The following is a 17,660-nucleotide window of genomic DNA, read 5'->3' on the forward strand; positions in this document are numbered from 1 at the left end:
CGAGTGAGGACACTGCACTCCCCCCCTCTCCCAACATTACGCGTTCCCCCCCAGTCCTTGGCTAGGTTTATCGGTCCCCCCGGATGGCTCCCTTCTCTTTTGGCCGACCGAACACCTTACAGTTCCAGGTGCCGGGAGATAACGAAGTGAACGAAACAGATCTTCTAAAACAAATCATTAGTATTATTGGAAATGACATCACCTGGATTACCCACTTCCCAGGTAACAGGTTTCAAATAACTTCAAAAGCCAGAGACGTCCTACTAGACGGATTTACCTATAAAGATGAAACAATTATCCCAAATATAGTCGGAGTACCCCGAAAACTAATTAGAATTCAGAGAGTCCCACTTGAATTAAAGGATGAGTGGATAAAAGAAACCTTAGCCGAGTACGGCCGAGAAATAAGCATCAGAAGGCAAACCCATAAAGATTGCCCTTCCATATTCACAGGAAATGTGACAATCTCCATGTTAATGGCAAAACAAGTCCCAAATATAGTCACTGTAGCTGGGTGGAAGCTAGTACTAAGCTACCTAGTACGACATTGTACAAGGTGTAGTGCTATTGACCACCTAAGTACGGACTGCCCGACAAAAAAAAAAAAAAAAAAAAAAAGGGGGGGGGGAACGATTGAGATAAAATGATTAATAGCAACAACAGAAGAGGGGGAGGTGGCCGAAAGCCCTGCACCTCTTATGGAACCCCCAGAAACAAAAATAGTAGAGGAAGAAACGGAATCCGGAGAACAGTTAAAAATCAAAGACCAACCTAAACTCAAGAAACCGATATTGAGACTAAAACAAATCACAGACCAACCCACCAAAGAATAAGGAATTAAGAAAGGCAGACAAGACAGACATAGAGAAAAAAGGGGAGGAAGAAAAACCCTCTAAACCAGGAAAAGCAGCTCAAGAAGAACTGACATCCCTGCAACGACGAAAACACCACCATCATGAAAACAGGAGATATATTAATGAAACATTTCTCCGGGAAACGAACAAGTTTCTATAAACTAAAACAATTAATATAAACTGAGGGGGAACCTTACCTCTTTATCAATGAAAAGCGTTTTAATAATGAAACCGTAGGATTAGTATGGTTAAATCAACTATATCCCTACGTAAGAGAAATCCGCGGTATCTATTTTTCCGGGTCTGTGGAATTACCCCCAGGAGAAATAATGGAGGTATACTATACCCTTGACAGAGTACTAAAAGACAAAACATTAGATTTAGTCGAAGAGATTGTACGAAGCCACCATGAAAGAATGTTAGAGTAAAAGCGTGAAAGAATGTAGCGGACAAACTAACCAAATACATGTAAGAGTGAGTTTAAAAAAAAAATTAAAAAAAATTAACTAAAAACTTACCCAGAAGTAACTGAGAAACGCACACTTTAATTTTAGTAACCACTTAGATAGTATGTAAATCAGCAATAAGCAATATAGAAGTTTTAAACTAATTTTATTAACTACTAACCTCCTGTTTTATATGCAGTCCAAATTAATCTGAGAATGCATGGCAGAGAGAATCCAGGACAGGAACTGGCATCTTTTTCTGGAAAGAACCTCAACCCAAGTAAAGACAAATGTCTTAATAAAACCCACCAGGCCCACCCACTTCAAGACCAGTTCTCTTCAGCTTTCCTATAAGTCTTCTCACTTCCAGACCATAGTTTCAACAGAGCTCCCAGGTCTGTAAAGTCCACAACTCCCCTCTGCTGAAGCATAGCCAGAGCGGGCAAAAATGGAACAGACCAATGGGAGACCCAAAGAAGCAAAATGGTAATTAACGAAAGGTATAAAGCGTAATTAGAGGAAGTTTAGGCTGAAAGTTAGATAATTGTGTTTTATCAATGAGTATGTATTACATAGGCCTTGGCAGAGATATGCCCTGGTCATGGAGGATGTCTAACAAGTTAGAATACACAAGTCATGGTACTCAAACAAGATCTGTTCTTATCAGCTAAGGTTCGAAGTGAAGTTGGAGCGCCCTGGTATCGCACTACTTCAATTGACATTTATGTCTTTAGGGGTGAAGCAAATTCATATTCCCCGCTATCTGTTGTGGTTACAGTGAGGGTAAAATGTACGAGCAGTTTGCTCGCCCTGAATGGGCATGGAGATTATGCATCGTTATAGGAGGCTAATATGCTTTTGGTCTTCTATATTTGAATATGTCCGTTGCCTCGTATGCTGCGGCTTGTTGAATCAAATCATTGGGATTTGTGGACGTCATTAAGAAAAACTTGGATGCTGAGGATTGTAGAAAAGAGAGAATATAGGGAATATTTGTGTCTCTGTGGAGTTGGTTGTTTCTAACAAACCACGGGGCGTTCAAAATCATTCTCAGGCACTTGTTCTGCACTCGCAGTATCTTGATAATGTTGGTACTAGAGGTGTGGCTCCAGGCCGGAGAGGCATAGGTGATTGAATCGTCATCTGGTATAGTTGCAATTTGATTCTGTTGCTGAGCTTGCTATTTCTACTGATTAGTGGATAGATTTGGGCTATGGCTTTAGATGCCTTTGCGCATGCAGACTTGATATGTTGGTTGAAAGATAGCTTTTTGTCGAGAATCACATCACACCCAGGTAATTTGTTTCTGCCTGCCAGGGAATTTTAGTATTGAACAGTAACATATCTCCTGCAGGAGACACTGGCCTTTTTGAGAAAAGAACGGCTGAGCTTTTCAGGGGGTTGACTTCCAATCTCCACTTAGAGAACCAACTCTCCAGGTTTAGAAGGTTTTCTTGAAGCTTTCTGGTAACGAAGTGGGGGTCTGAGAGATCTGGTTAGTATTGCCGTATCGTCCGCATACAGGCCAATATGGAAGTCATCGGATTGTGTGGGATGTCTGACATGTATACAGAAAACAGCAATGGAGCCAGTAGAGATCCCTGCGGCACTCCAGCAAAGATATGGCGCTTGGATGATGCAGAACCGTTGATTTTGACTTGTATTGATCTATTCTGAAGATATGAATGGATTAGATGAACCATTTTTAGTGAGGTACCTGCTGAGATAAGTTTGTGCAGGAGTCCAGAATGCCAGATTTTGTCAAATGCTTTGGATAAGTCTAGAAAAACAGCGCCTGTGCACTGGCGCCAGTTGTAGCTGGTGGTGATGTATTCGACAATTCTGTGGATTTGCTGGGTAGTACTATGGTGTTGCCTAAAACCAAACTGTTCTTTAGGGAGGATGTTTAGGTCGTTTACTGAGGTTTGGGGTCGTGAGAGGATGACCTTCTCTGCAACCTTACCCAGATTTGAGATGAGACTGATTGGACGATAATTTTGCGGTAGGTGTGGGTCTTTGCCTGGCTTATGTATAGGAATCACATCAGCCAGTTTCCAGGTGGAAGGAAAATAGTGAAATCTTAAAATTGCATTTATTATACTGGTCAGGTGCACTACTGCTTTTCGAGGCAGAAATTTGATCACCCGATTAGTAATGCCGTCTGTCCCCGCACTACTTCAAGGATCACCTAGCCAGCTGATGAAAATTGCAGATTCCACTGCCCACTTACAATGTCCACTGAGAGAGCTCCAGTTGTACTACGACGACGATTCCTTTACCAGATCGTGAAGCTGAGATTCTGTTCCTGCTTACGTTCGAGAGAGCTTCTAGCCTGTGGTAAGATTGCTTTTGTTATATTTTTCTGGACCACCGCCCTAATAGCAGTGAGGTTCCCCCCTTCCTCTCTCTCTCTAGAGAGCTATGACCTCGTTTCTACTTGTACCGAGAGTCAGAACCCTCGGGATGGAAATAGGCCCATTGGCGAAAGCCCTTATAGACAGCATTGGATCTGAAAACATACTCGGGCTTACCCCTTTTGGTTCAGGCAGATACCAAATAGTTTTAAAAATTTTGAATCAAGGGATAAACTAATCCAAGGAATTAAATGCCAAGAGGAAATACTATATCCCTTCATGGTAGGAAGTGCCCTTAAACCAATAAGGATAGACGGGTTCCCTGTTGAATACCTTGAGGGAGGAACAGGTATAATTAAGAAAATATTTGCGAAATAGGGAGTCGTCAGCAACATTAAAGCTGCAAACGACACAGACTTCCTTGATTGGAAGACCGGTGAAGTTGCCTTTCTTCTAGATATGAAGGCTGAAGTCCCAAATTTTGTCCTCCTGGGATCTACCAGGATAATAGTCAACTATCCGGGAGTCAAGAAACAATGCTTTAGATGTAGCTCCCTGGGACACTTGAGTGCAGCCTGTCCAAAGAATAAATGTAAAAATTGCATGGCGGCCGGGCATGCCCTAGGCCAGTGCAAAGCACCCTGCCCAAAATAGACGTCTGCCCCCACAAATCTTATGCAGAAAGACTAGGAGGCGATATTTCATCAGTTACAAGAACAACAGAAACCGAGCCAATCGGCACAGAAAGGGAAGAAACCACAACCCCGAAAGCTAGATGTGTAGAGACAAGCCCAGCAACACTAGTAGCAGAACCAAACCATGTAGAACAAGATTTCCCAGCTTTGAAGGCAGCATATGTAGAAATAACAGAAACAGAAAGACAAGTCGCCACCGCAGAAATAACAAGAGCAAAAGTGACTGACCGACCCAATGCAGAAACGCGAGGTGGAGAAGAAGAAATGGAAGAAAATGAAGAAGCAAATGATAAAGAAATAGAACGAGAAGAATACGAAGAGGAAACAGAGGCAGAGGAAGAAGGGGAGAAAGAAGTAGAAGAGGGAACAGAGGCAGAGGAAGAAGGGGAGAAAGAAGTAGAAGAGGAAAAAATAGAAATAGAACAAGAAGAATACGAAGAAGAGGAAGAAGAAGTAGAGGAGGAAAATATCCCTACCCCCCCCCCAGCTCAAAGTTCAGGAATCAAAATAGTGAAACAATGAAAGCGGCAGAAATTGATGCAATTAAGAACAATATAGACACTACCTACTGGCCGATATCACAGCCAATAACGGAAAATTTTCATTGGAAACGACAGATATCCCAGAGAATTAAAAAAGCAGAACCTTCGCTTTTTCTTAATAGAAATATCGGTATTATGAAGGTAGGTTTGTGTGGGGAAACCACGTGATCCATGATATCAGTAACTCCAAGTGACTTTGACAACCTACCAAACTATAGTAAAGAGGAAAGAAAGGAGATATACAACACCATTGTCAAGATAATAGAAAATAAAAAAGTAAACATACTCGCATCTGTGGAAAAGCACCAGACAGAAAAGATGGAACTTAAGGTGTGTATGGCCCACCAGTGCATGGGCGACGAGGGCAAGCGTCGAAACGGTGCATCCCCCTAGGGGACTGCATCACTCGGGCAATGGCCCTCCCCCTCTCTGATCCACATGAACTCCATTTAAAAAACTAAGTTTAACGAAGTCACCCAAATTATTCAAAAAAAAAAAAAAAAATTATGTATGTGTATGTATACATACACATATATAAATTACGGTACGTAGTTGAAAAATTAGGAATTGTTTTCTTAAAATAATTGTAATAGTTATAAGAATAATAATACATATTCAAAATTTTAATTTGACTAACTCATTAAACCCTGCTCACCATGCTTTCTACGGGCAAGCCCTGACAAAATGGGGTAGACGGCATGGTGAACGGAGGCTAGGCAAGAGACTGGCACCTTTTACTAGTCAGACCCTCAACCCAAATGTTTCGCACCCATCCCACCAACTCCAAGACCAGTTTTTTCAGCTTTCCTATCAGTCTTCTATCTTCAGACCATAAGTTTCAACAGGATTCCCAGGCTTGCAAAATCTATAAACCCTCTCGGCTCGATCAGTGGCCAGAGAGGGCAAGGACGGAACAGGTCAATGGGAATTTAATAGACTCAAAATGGTAACTCACAAAAGGAATAAGGTATAGTTAAAGAAGCGGAAGCTGAAACTTCGATAAATGTACTCTATAAATGAGTATGACTTCGCCAAGGCCAGTGAGTACCGTGTCATGGAAGGCATCTGACTTAAGTTAGATTACAAAGACATGGTACTCAAAGTCTGTTCTTATCGCCGTCGTGCTGAGTGAGAGCTTCCAGTGTGCCAACCCAGAGTGTAGCAGCTGTTCCAGTTCCAGACCAGTGCTTAGTATCTGTTCCTGCTCCAGTTCCAGTGCTATATGGAAGAAGAAGACGATCCTATGGTAAGATCTGTCCTTTACTTACTCATTCCGTTTGGGAACACTACGCTTGACACCCCCACCCCGTGGTTAGGTTACGAACCACCCCCTAACAAAACATGGCCCCAATATCTTTTAACCGCCCTAACTCCATTCAGTTCCAAATACTAGATGAACAAGTAGATGAGAGAGAAGTTCTACGAGAAATTATCAAAATAATAGGAGATGAAAAGGAAGTCATATGGATAACATACTTCCCAGGAAATAGGTTCTAAGTAACCCTCCGAAGCCCCAAAGCCAGAGGTACCCTCCTCGAGGGATTTAATTTTAAAGGGCAAAATGTCATCCCAACACAGTTGGTGTGCCGCGGAAAATAATCCGCGTACAAAGAGTACCCGTAGAGCTCGAAGATCTATGGATTAAGGAAGTATTAATAAACTATGGAAAAGTATAAAAAGGCACACTCACAGAGATTTTCCTAGCATACTAACAGGGAACATGACTATTTCCATGATCATGGAAAGATCGGTTCCAAACATAATAATTGTAGCTGGCTGGATACTAGTCATGTGCTACGCCGGGGTAGCACTATAGCGCACGCGGTGCAGCTCAAAAGAACACCTTAGTATTGAATGTTCCCGAAAGAAAGCAGGAAAAAACATGGATGGAAAAAATGAAACAGAAGCTGATAAGGAAAAAACGGAGGTCAATCCACCTGTGAAGGAAATTCCTGAAGTACGAATAGCAGGAAAAGAAATACAGGAACCACAACAAAAACGGACTAAAATTCCAATAGCTGTAACAAACAGACACAGACGCACGAACTACACGATCACGAAATCAACAAAAACCAACACCAGAAATTCCAACAGTAGAAATTATAATACAAAGAGAACTTGCTTTTGCAGTCAGAGACGTTGCCTTTAAAGGAAAAGAATGAAACAGAAGTTGATAAGGAAAAAACGGAGGTCAATCCACCTGTGAAGGAAATTCCTGAAGTACGAATAGCAGGAAAAGAAATACAGGAACCACAACAAAAACGGACTAAAATTCCAATAGCTGTACAAACAGACACAGACGCACGAACTACACGATCACGAAATCAACAAAAACCAACACCAGAAATTCCAACAGTAGAAATTATAATACAAAGAGAACTTGCTTTTGCAGTCAGAGACGTTGCCTTTAAAGAAGCAAAACCAAAAACGGGTGTACCACACATAATATACCCAATCACAAATGATGTACCATCCCGACCCTTTCTCAATTGGGGCAGAGAAAATATCCCATTGGAGTACGCAAAAGGCATGCCAATCATTGGATGTAAACCCACACCCAGACATGACAGAAGCAGTACACACACAGTCTGGACTCAATCAATACAGATATATGATCATCACACTAAATAACAACAGGCATGGCGGCAACATGAATGTACAGGGTTTCAAAAACACACGGGAATTAATAATAACAACAATGCAACCAAGAAACATACAATTCCTACTCCTACAGGAAACACACAAACACCATAAGACAAGTAAAAAAAATTTAGTCTCACCAAAGCTAAAGTTTGGTGAAACTAGTAGGTTTAATAAATATTTATTAAACCTACGAAACCTTTACCTCGTAAACCTGGACCTTGTCAAAGCATTCGATTCTGTTAAACACGAATACTGTACATGTTCAATACATTACAAAAATTTGGAATGCATCTAAAACTAATAAGATGTATCCAAACAGTATACAAAGACAGCACTACACAACTACAAATTAACGGAACAATAACGAACCCTATTAAAATACAAAAGGGGGTAAGACAGGGCTGTCCGCTTAGCCCAACACTCTTCACCTTATGCATGGAACCATTACTACAAGCCATAAAGACAAACAGAAGCATTGTTGGGACGAGTCTGCGTGGCAGATCGCAAGAAGAATGCAAAGCGATTTGCCATGCAGACGACATCACAGCAATCATAACACAAAAAGAATCTTTACACAGTAACCAAACTTACACAACAATTCAGCAAAACATCGGGTTTACACTTAAACCAAAAGAAAACGACACTGAAACATAAATAACACCCCCCCCCCCCCATGGATGGAACATAATCACAGGACCAATTAAAATCCTGAGAAAAAAGAAGACAGAAAATTTTCAGCAATGAGATAACACAAAAAATACAATCAAAGATGCAAAACTGGAGATTAAGCATGTTTTTGCTACAGGCGAGAGCTCGAGTAATCAATACCATATTTGTACCAGCAATATTATACACTGCACGGATACAGTCAATCACAGCAAAAACAATAAACAAATCGCAGTCGATGGCGTACCAATACTTCTGGAATTACAAAGGAGAAGAGGTAGCCAGAGACGAAATGTATGGGCCAAAAACACAGGAAGGGTTTGAATTCCCACACTTCAAATCAAAAATCTTAGCAGCATCCATGAATACAATAAAAAAAGTACTACAACACGAGCAACACCAAGCTAAATGGTTCGCCAGGTATTGGCTTGGAATTAAAATCCCACTATTTAGCGAGTCTAAAACACCAGGACCGATCACATTAACAACACAATACTACTCCGATATAATAACCGAACTAACAAAAATAAGGAAGAAGTTTTTAACCTAAATTCCGATAGCCTTCATCAGCTAACAAACAAAATAACACCATACAGCCTACAAAAACATCTGCGACAAACCACGGAAAAAACGTGGGAAAACATACACAAACATGACGTCACTTACCCATCAAAAAGTGCTCTTGCGTGGAGAATGGCTCACGCCTTTTTCCAACGCGGCACGAATTATATAGACAGTGCTGGCCCTAAGAATTTTGCCACCCATTTCCCTTAAAAAAAAAAATTCTTTTAATGACGTCTTAAGAGCCACGATGTTAAGCTAGGCTTCAAAATGTCTGATCATAAATTCTATGAAAATTCCTAAGTTAATGAAAAATTATCGTAAACTATATTTCTTTACAGAAAGAGAGAGATAATTAACCCTTTAACGGTGGAATTTTGTTCTCAAAATGTGCATCTGCATGGATAATTAAAATCAATTTGCTACTAATATCGACATTACTGGGATGAGAAGTACTTGCCAGTGGCGCACCCAGGGAGGAGGACAAGGGAAGCCCCCCCTAAAGAAAAAGTTAAAAAACAGTAGAAAATTTTCCAAAGTATTTTTCATAATTAAAATTCATTTTTTATTTATGTTGTGTCGTGTCTTCTATTTCTATACTACTTATGAATTAGGGGTCACATAAGGTGAGAGAACCCTATAGCAGTGTTTCTCAACCTATGGTCCGCGACGATGGGGCAGGTGGTCCACAGGCTTAAAGTAACCAAATAAATCTATATATTTTAATTATACAAAGAAAACAAATTAAAATTGAATAAGTAAGTAAAAATTATTAATTTGTAGCGGCAGAATGATGAGTAACAAAAGAAGGGTGAAGTGAAAAACAATACGGTTTTATTGCTTCCACCTTCCCTAGCTGTTTTGTCAGATTTGAAGTGAAACATGTATCATCCACATGACCACATTTCAACCAATTGCTTGTGGTTTATTGATTTTAATTTGACAATCGACATTTATTCTTTAAGGGTAAAGCAAAATGATTTTCATATTCCCCGCTATCTGTTATGGTTACAGTGAGGATAAAATTTACGAGCAGTTTGCTCGCCCTGAATGGGCATGGAGATTATGCATCGTTATAAGAGGCTAATATGCTTTTGGTCTTCTATATTTGAATATGTCCGTTGGCTCGTATGCTGCAGCATGTTGAACCAAATCGTTGGGATGGGTGGACGTCTTTAGAAAAAACTTGGAAGCTAAGGATTGTAGATAAGAGAGAATATAGGGAATATTTGTGTCTCTGTGGAGTTGGCTGTTTCTAACATACCACGGGGCGTTCAGAATCATTCTCAAGCACTTGTTCTGCACTCGCTGTATTTTGATAATGTTAGTATTAGAGGTGTGGCTAACGAATCATCATCTGGTATAGTTGCAATTTGATTCTGTTGCTGAGTTTGCTATTTCTATTAATTAGCGGGTAGATCTGAGCTATGGCTTTAGATGCTTTTGCGCATGCAGACTTGATATATTGGTTGAAAGATAACTTTTTTTTGTCGAGAATCACATCACACCCAGGCAATTTGTTTCTTTCTGCCAGGGAATTTTAGTATTGAATAGTAACACATCTGCAGGAGACATTGGCCTTTTTGAGAAAGGAACGGCTGAGCTTTTCAGGGGATTGACTTCCAATCTCCACTTGGAGAACAAACCCTCCAGCTTTAGGTTTTTTTGAGGCTTTCTGGTAACGAAGTGGGGTCTGAGAGATCTGGTTAGTATTTATTGCCGTATCGTCTGCATACAGAACTAAAATGGAAGTCATTGGATTGTGTGGGATGTCTGACATGTATACAGAAAACAGCAATGGAGCCAGTAGAGATCCCTGCGGCACTCCAGCAAAGATATGGCGCTTGGATGATGATGTAGAACCGTTGATTTTGACTTGCATTGATCTATTCTGAAGATATGAACCATTTTTAGTGAGATACCGGCTGAGATAAGTTTGTGCAGGAGTCCAAAATGCCAGATTTTGTCAAATGCTTTGGATAAGTCTAGAAAAACAGACCCTGCACTGGCGCCAGTTGTAGCTGGTGGTGATATATTCCACAATTCTGTGGATTTGCTGGGTAGTACTATGGTATTGTGGAAAACCAAACTGTTCTTTAGAGAGGTTGTTTAGGTCGTTTACTGAGGTTTGAGACGTGAGAGGATGACCTTCTTGGCAACCTTAACCAGATTGGGGATGAGACTGAATGGACGATAATTCTGCGGTAAATGTGGGTCTTTGCCTGGCTTATGTATAGGAATCACATCAGCCAGTTTCCAGGTAGAAGGAAAATAGTGAAGTCTTAAGATTGCATTTATTATACTGGTCAGGTGCACTATAGCTTTTCGAGGCAGCAGCTTGATCACCCTGTTTGAGATGCTGTCTGGTCCAGGAGCTTTATTGTTCTTAAGTTTTTTAATAATATCATATAATTTAACAGGTGATGCGGGTGCAATATGGTCAGCACTGGTATCAAGGAGGTTTAGTGCATGCCTAACCTGTCTGTGGATTTTGTAAAGATGATTGAAATCAACGCTGTTATAAGAAGTTTTGCACTGACCCTCAAGATTTTGAAGTATGGCTTCTGCCTTATCTGCATCTGTGTGGACTAGACACTGGTTTGAGATTATAGCGGGGAGGGATCTGTTTTTATTTTTGATGTTTCCCAGTAGGCCCCAGATAGAGTGATCAATAGGCGAGATAGAGGCTAACTTTTTATCCCAAACTTAGTTTCTATGTGTTTTAAGTGCATCTCTTACTGCTCCATTCAGTCTGTTAAGTACTGTCTTATCCTGAGGTGCACGAGTGTTATGAAATCTCTTCCTAGCTCTGCTCTTCTCTCTGATCAGGTCCATAATGTCCTCAGGCAAACGATCAGGCTTGGGAACAGGTTTCTGGAAGGTTGCAACCATTATAGACTTAATCTGTTGGGTGAGGCTAGTCACTGCAGATTCCACATCTTCTGGTGTGCATATGTGAGGGATGGGTCCTATTTGATCCCTAAGTGCTTTAGACAATCTCTCCCACGATATGCCTGAATGAGGAGACAGGCATTCTTATTCTCCCAATTGCAGTAGAATTGGGTTGTGATCCGACGACAGATCATTTAGTGATATAAGGCTGTACTGTAGTTTAATGTCTTGCAGGATGGCTATATCCAGGATGTCAGCAGTGCCAGATGTACTGAGATGAGTTGGTTCGGTAGGTCCAGCCACAACAGCGTGGTTTGATCCTGTGTAGCTAGAAAGGATGCGACCATTTTTGTTAGTAGATTTACTGTTCCAAGCAGGATGCTTTGCATTGAGGTCTCCAGCAATGATGACCGGTCCTATTACTCCAAGGATGGCATCCAGATCTGAGGTCAATAATGTCTTTGATGGAGGGTTGTATGCAGAAAAAATTTCTCCAATCGAGTTTGTGAGGACATTGACTCCTGTGATTTCGAGGTTGGTGGTAGTAGGGTTGGTTATTGAATGATGATTGATATAGTTTTTGATAAGGGTGGCTGTACCTCCACCTCTATACCCAAGCCTATCGTTTCTGTAAATATGATGCCCTCTGATTTTCAGGGTGTCAGCAGGCCTCAGGTGAGTTTCATTAATTAGCAGTATATCTGGGTTGTATCTATTATTAAATTCCTAGATTTCTAACAATTTATTTTTTTATACCGTTGGCATTCCAACCGATAATCCTAAGAGAGTTTGGGACGATTTTTTTTTCTATGCATCAGAGAGTGCAGATAATATGGATTGGGTTTGCTGTAGGAATCTTTTTGTGACACTTAAGGATGGATTTGAGTTGCTGAAATCCTGCAGCATGTTTGCAAGGGAAGAGGTGATAACAGCTGATAGATTTGAGTGTGGATTATTCCGGTTCTGGGTTTGTACTATCTGTTTGGAGCGGGCCACATCAGCATATGTTCTCGCTTGATGATGAAGATTTGTTTTCTTAAGGGGCTCAGTTAATGATGGGCGAGCACCTGTTGTCATGTTCTCACTCTTGGAGAACTGGGTAGCCTGAGCTTCAGGAACTCTCGCACTAGATGACGAGGTAGATTGATGATTTGGATCATTCCATCTGTTTTTGGGGTGATGTATACATCCTCTATAATTAGCAGGATGAGGACCCCACAATTATCGCACTTAGCCGGGGTAGATTTTGGCTTGGCGCAGGTGTTTGTGGGGTGATTCTCGCCACATTTTAGGCATCTGAACCGAGCTTTGCATAGCTTCTGGGCATGGCCAAATTTTTGGCATCGGTGGCACTGCCCAGAAGATGATTTCTTTCTCAATGGTTCTGGAGTGATTTTGAGTCCACAGATTGATTTTAAATTATACATGTCTTTGTAAATGTTATGCATTTCTACTAAAACTAAAGGCATTGGTGTCTTATTTGATCTAAACATTCTAGTGACCTTTATGGGGGATAGTTCCTGTAGGTTAAGGTCAGTAACTATTTCATCTGTGTTAATATCCTCGGAGACTCCTCGTAGGACTACTTTCAGAGGCAAGTGAAAATGTGTGATATTGTGTTCCTCTTGCGTCCAGTTCCTTTGAAAGATTTCTATAATCAGCCACCGTGGCAGGCTGAATTTTTATGCCCTCATCTACATTTTTAGTCGATCTATAACTTATTTGTAAGTTAACCATGGTGATTCTTAGTGTTATATATCTCTGCTTTTCCCTTAGGATAGTCGGTGGCACCTTTTCATTGGGGGAAACAGAGGGATCTGAAATGGGAACATCCTCGTCCATACCAACATTTGTTGACTCAGCAGCGAGAATTTTTCTCTTCTTACGTGCGTGGATTTCTTCTTGATCAGGATTAGAGGTAGAGACAACTAGATTGAGTTTTTCCTCCATTTGAGGGGAGTCTTCATTTTCCTCAACGTCGACTTCAGGTGAAGAATACAAGTTTAAATAGCCTGGCCCGTTCAAACTTTTTGAGAAGTTTTTTAATAAAAGTGAATGCTAGCCTTTTATCGAGTGATTCGATAATGATGTCGGGGTCAATCATGCTAGTAGGCCATGTCAGGTTGAACTTCTTTTGGAGTTTATCAATAAGTACAAGAGCTGGCTCTTTATCGAACAAATCAGTGAATACGTCTAGGTCAGGTACGCTCATATCGATTTAGCTGCATATGTGCGTTAATAAAATATCCAGCAGGTCTAAAGACCTGCCAGCAGAAATTTTTGTAAAATATCTCGCAGCCGCAAAGGACTGCCAGCAATATCAAGCGTAGGCTAAAGAAAGCGATAGCAATTAAATTGCATCTAAACAAAGTCTTACCTTGATATTTCACGAAATGCCACGATCAATGCAAAATCAAAACAACGCAGTGAATATTTCCGAACAAGTAATCTTTTACCACTCAACTTACTCTCATCTCCATTGAAAAACTTGATTTTAATTCTTATAGTTCTTATAAGAACTGGGCGATGGACTGAGTCCTTGACTCTTTATCCCGTCATCTGAATGAAGTAAATCTGTGTGGATGGAGTGTTATTGAGCTAAAAAGCTCTAGTCATGGATGGGTAACGGCAATAGCCAAGCCTCAGTTAAAACTTCATTGACTACAGCATTGCCATTTGTTACCCTGGGAGTCCTAAGAAGGACCAATTATTCTCATTACCTTGATTTTAATTGTTGAAGGTATCTTCAGAAGTGCTAAGTAATACTTGGACAAAATGTGGTGTGAGTTAACTCAACCGATCACTCTGCTAAATACGGATTACAAAATTTTGGTGAAATGCCTCTCAAGATGACTTAATAAAGTGTTACCAACAATAATACAGAACAGGCAAGCATGTGCAGTGCCAGGTAGAGGGATGTCCCACAACATTTTATTCCTGCGAGACTTCATCGCCTACTTGAAACACGTCGAACTGCCCACCACACCGATCACCCTAGACCAGAGCAAAGCCATTGACCGAGTGTGCCACAAACTACTTTTAGAAACGCTTAAAAATTACATCGGGCAAAACAAAGACCGTAGAGTTGCCACAACCAGCCTCATATACCGTTAAGATATATATCCGAGTCAACAGAAGGGCTCGCTCACTCTGTTAAAATACTTAAAAGAACCTCCCTATAGGCTACTGGGATCAGAGGAAGACTCGTAGTCTGCCAGTTAAATTACTAGGAGCCTGGTGCGACAATGAAAACACCCTATGTAACCAAGCGGAAATTCTAGAAAAATTAAGCAGGATAAACATACATGGATTTCCTGTTCAGAGGAAGAGCACAGATCATCAAACAATTGATGTGGCCAACTATCACATATTATGTTGTTTATTTTTTAACGGTATACATTAGAACACAGAAAAATAAGTGAATAATTAATTTATTAACTTATTGCTGATATTTCGCTGGTGTTATAACCAGCATCTTCAAAGCACAAAAAAAGTTTGTCACAATACGCGAGACTATAACAACATGGTGTAATCAACGGGCTAGTTAAACAAAATTGTAGCAGCAACACAAAGACTACTTTTTTGTTCCTGTTTTTGGCGTCCTCCAAATGAAAAAAAAAAAAAAAAATTGCAGCTATCACATAAAACTAGTCCTAAACGGAGAAAAAAACTGGTACTAGTTTTTTCTTAAAATGAGTCTCCCAGATTTTAGCAAATTTATACAGCCATATTTATTGAGATTTGGAGTGTGTTTCAGGGCTTCTGTTGCCTCTAAAAACAATCTCTCAGACTTGTAAGAGCTTCTATGCAGTACTTTTGTGTTCTTCCAGTTGATCCTGTGTGCAGGGGTATCCAGAATATGGTCTGCTAGGCCCGATTGCCATAGTGATAATGCCCGATGTATCTTTTGTGTTCGTTGATGTGGATGTTCACAGTTCTTCCTGTTTGACCGTAGTACGCTTGATTACATGAGCAGGGTACTTCATAGACTCCTGGATGTGATAAAGGGGGAATGCTGTCCTTGGGTGAGCGGATAAGGGTTGCTAATTTGCTCCATGGTCTGATTGTGGTGTACGACGAACACATAATATCTGTCCACACATATCACCTATTATGTTACGTGAAAGAATGTTCAGTTCCTTATGGAGAGACCAAAAGCTCAAAATAAAACGGATAAAGATGTTGAGACCTTTCGAAGGAGGACTAAATATACCCCTGATCCCTGAAGCCATCGCAGCAATCCGGATAGACGAAGTAAACAAAGCTATAAGCAATCCCTTACACATCACTCACCAAATACTGTAAGATGTTTAAGAGGAAGTACGCAGGCCACTTGTTGTCAACTGTTCCATTTTCTGATATTTGTGTTCATTTTTCTAACATTCTCATTTCTAGAAACATGTATCATTATGAGGTGTGAAATCCTCTTCGATAGTGTCTTGCAGAAACTGCTTGAAGCGAAACAAGTGTTTGATTTGTTTTAAGCTATTTTTGGATTAATTATTCTCCCCGAGGGGGGTGAGCTGACCCTAGAGGTCGTGCAATACCAGGGCAACTCGTGGCAAAGGTGGAGCAAGCTCCAAGCACTTCGCCGCCTTCCAAAAATCAGTTTAATATCTTGGGCCCCGATGGGACCCGTATCAGATATTAAGCTGATAAGAACAGATCAGAGTAGTACCATTCACTGTGGTGAGGTGTTACCCAGTCATCATCTCTGTATTAGAGTTGAAGAACTCTAGGTTTAGGGTAAACTTGAAGTGTGCGAGGTAAGCAACTTTTGATTACATTTACTCTATTTGTACCTTGAGGGTTAACAAGAACATTACTGGTTAGTTTCATAGTATTTAAGCGATTAGATTATATTGTTAATATTGAAATGGTTGCTATTTTTTTGCCTCCGAGTGATTCTTCCTTGGCAATACTGAGAGAACCAGAAAAGGAGTTTGCTAACTACATACAAGAGAATTTAGGTAACAGAGAGTCAAAAGGAAGAATAAAAGGTTAAATTTTAATCCTTACCTGGTTATTCCACAGATAAGAAACGTTTGAAGGAACACACCATTGTTTGCAGAACTCAGCCGGGCCTAACTCTTCAAGTCTCATTGTAAGAAAGTTCTTGATACTATTTCTGCAGCTTCTTATAATGTCTGGAAGTCCCTTCTTGCACTTGTTGTAGAATGCCACATTACGGAATCTAAATTCGATGATGACATAAATGAGGAGTCTCCTTTGATTTTTAGACATGTGAGTAGGTAAATCTATTAGTTTGAGTGCCAGGTTCTGGGTGATAGTAGTATTGAATCTATCTCCAACAAGTCTCCATACCGCTTGGGTGGTGAAGCAAGTGAAGAACAGGTGATCAATGGTTTCGTTTTCTCCACAAAATACGCACTGGTCAGCCACTCTTCTATTCCATTTAGATACGAGATGATTTACTGGGAGGATCTTGTGAGTAATTTTGAAGTTAAGCATTTTTCTTATCGCATACAAACAAGGAAGGGTGTTGTGTTTCCAGGTTGTTATATCTTCAATTGATGGTATTTCAGTGTCTTTCAAATTTCTTAAGCTCTGGTAAATTAATGTTCTTTTGGTAGAAAGTATAGGAACTTGCAAGCGGGGGATGATGGAGTTAAGTATGACCTGGTAGTCACTCGGAGGAAAAATTGCTTGTGGACCATAATACATTATATTAAAATTAAAAGTTTTGCAATGCCTTGATCCCAGCCAGTACTTTATCAAGCCATGCGCAATGTGATTAGGGTTGGTCAGGCTTTTGAAGAGCTCACTTAGTCTAATTGCCGTGATGTGTTCTGCTAATAACGGAATATTAACACCACCCTTCTCTGTTGTTCTTGTCATTTTGATTCTTTTTATTTTGTCCTTTGTTCCAAAAAAAATTGAACATGACCTTTTCACATTTTTTAATAAAGAGTTTTGTGGCAATAAAAGGGGACACATAGTATGAGAAGGTAGGGATCATAATTTGCTTTATTATTTGGCCTCTGCC

At 40.4% G+C, this 17,660-nt stretch overlaps 1 non-coding gene across 1 annotated transcript; it reads right to left on the bottom strand.

Annotated features, from left to right (window-relative positions):
* Positions 1-16,166: 16,166 nt before the first annotated feature.
* On the bottom strand, positions 16,167-16,351 carry LOC150097724 (U2 spliceosomal RNA). The gene has a single exon (XR_016549718.1). It is a non-coding gene; the product is annotated as a U2 spliceosomal RNA (small nuclear RNA).
* Between the last annotated feature and the right edge of the window lie 1,309 nt (positions 16,352-17,660).

Source organism: Typopeltis vanoorti, chromosome 17, assembly GCF_054136105.1.
Source record: "Typopeltis vanoorti isolate ZY-2024b chromosome 17, IOZ_Tvanoo_1.0, whole genome shotgun sequence".
NCBI classification, from domain to species: domain Eukaryota; kingdom Metazoa; phylum Arthropoda; class Arachnida; order Uropygi; family Thelyphonidae; genus Typopeltis; species Typopeltis vanoorti.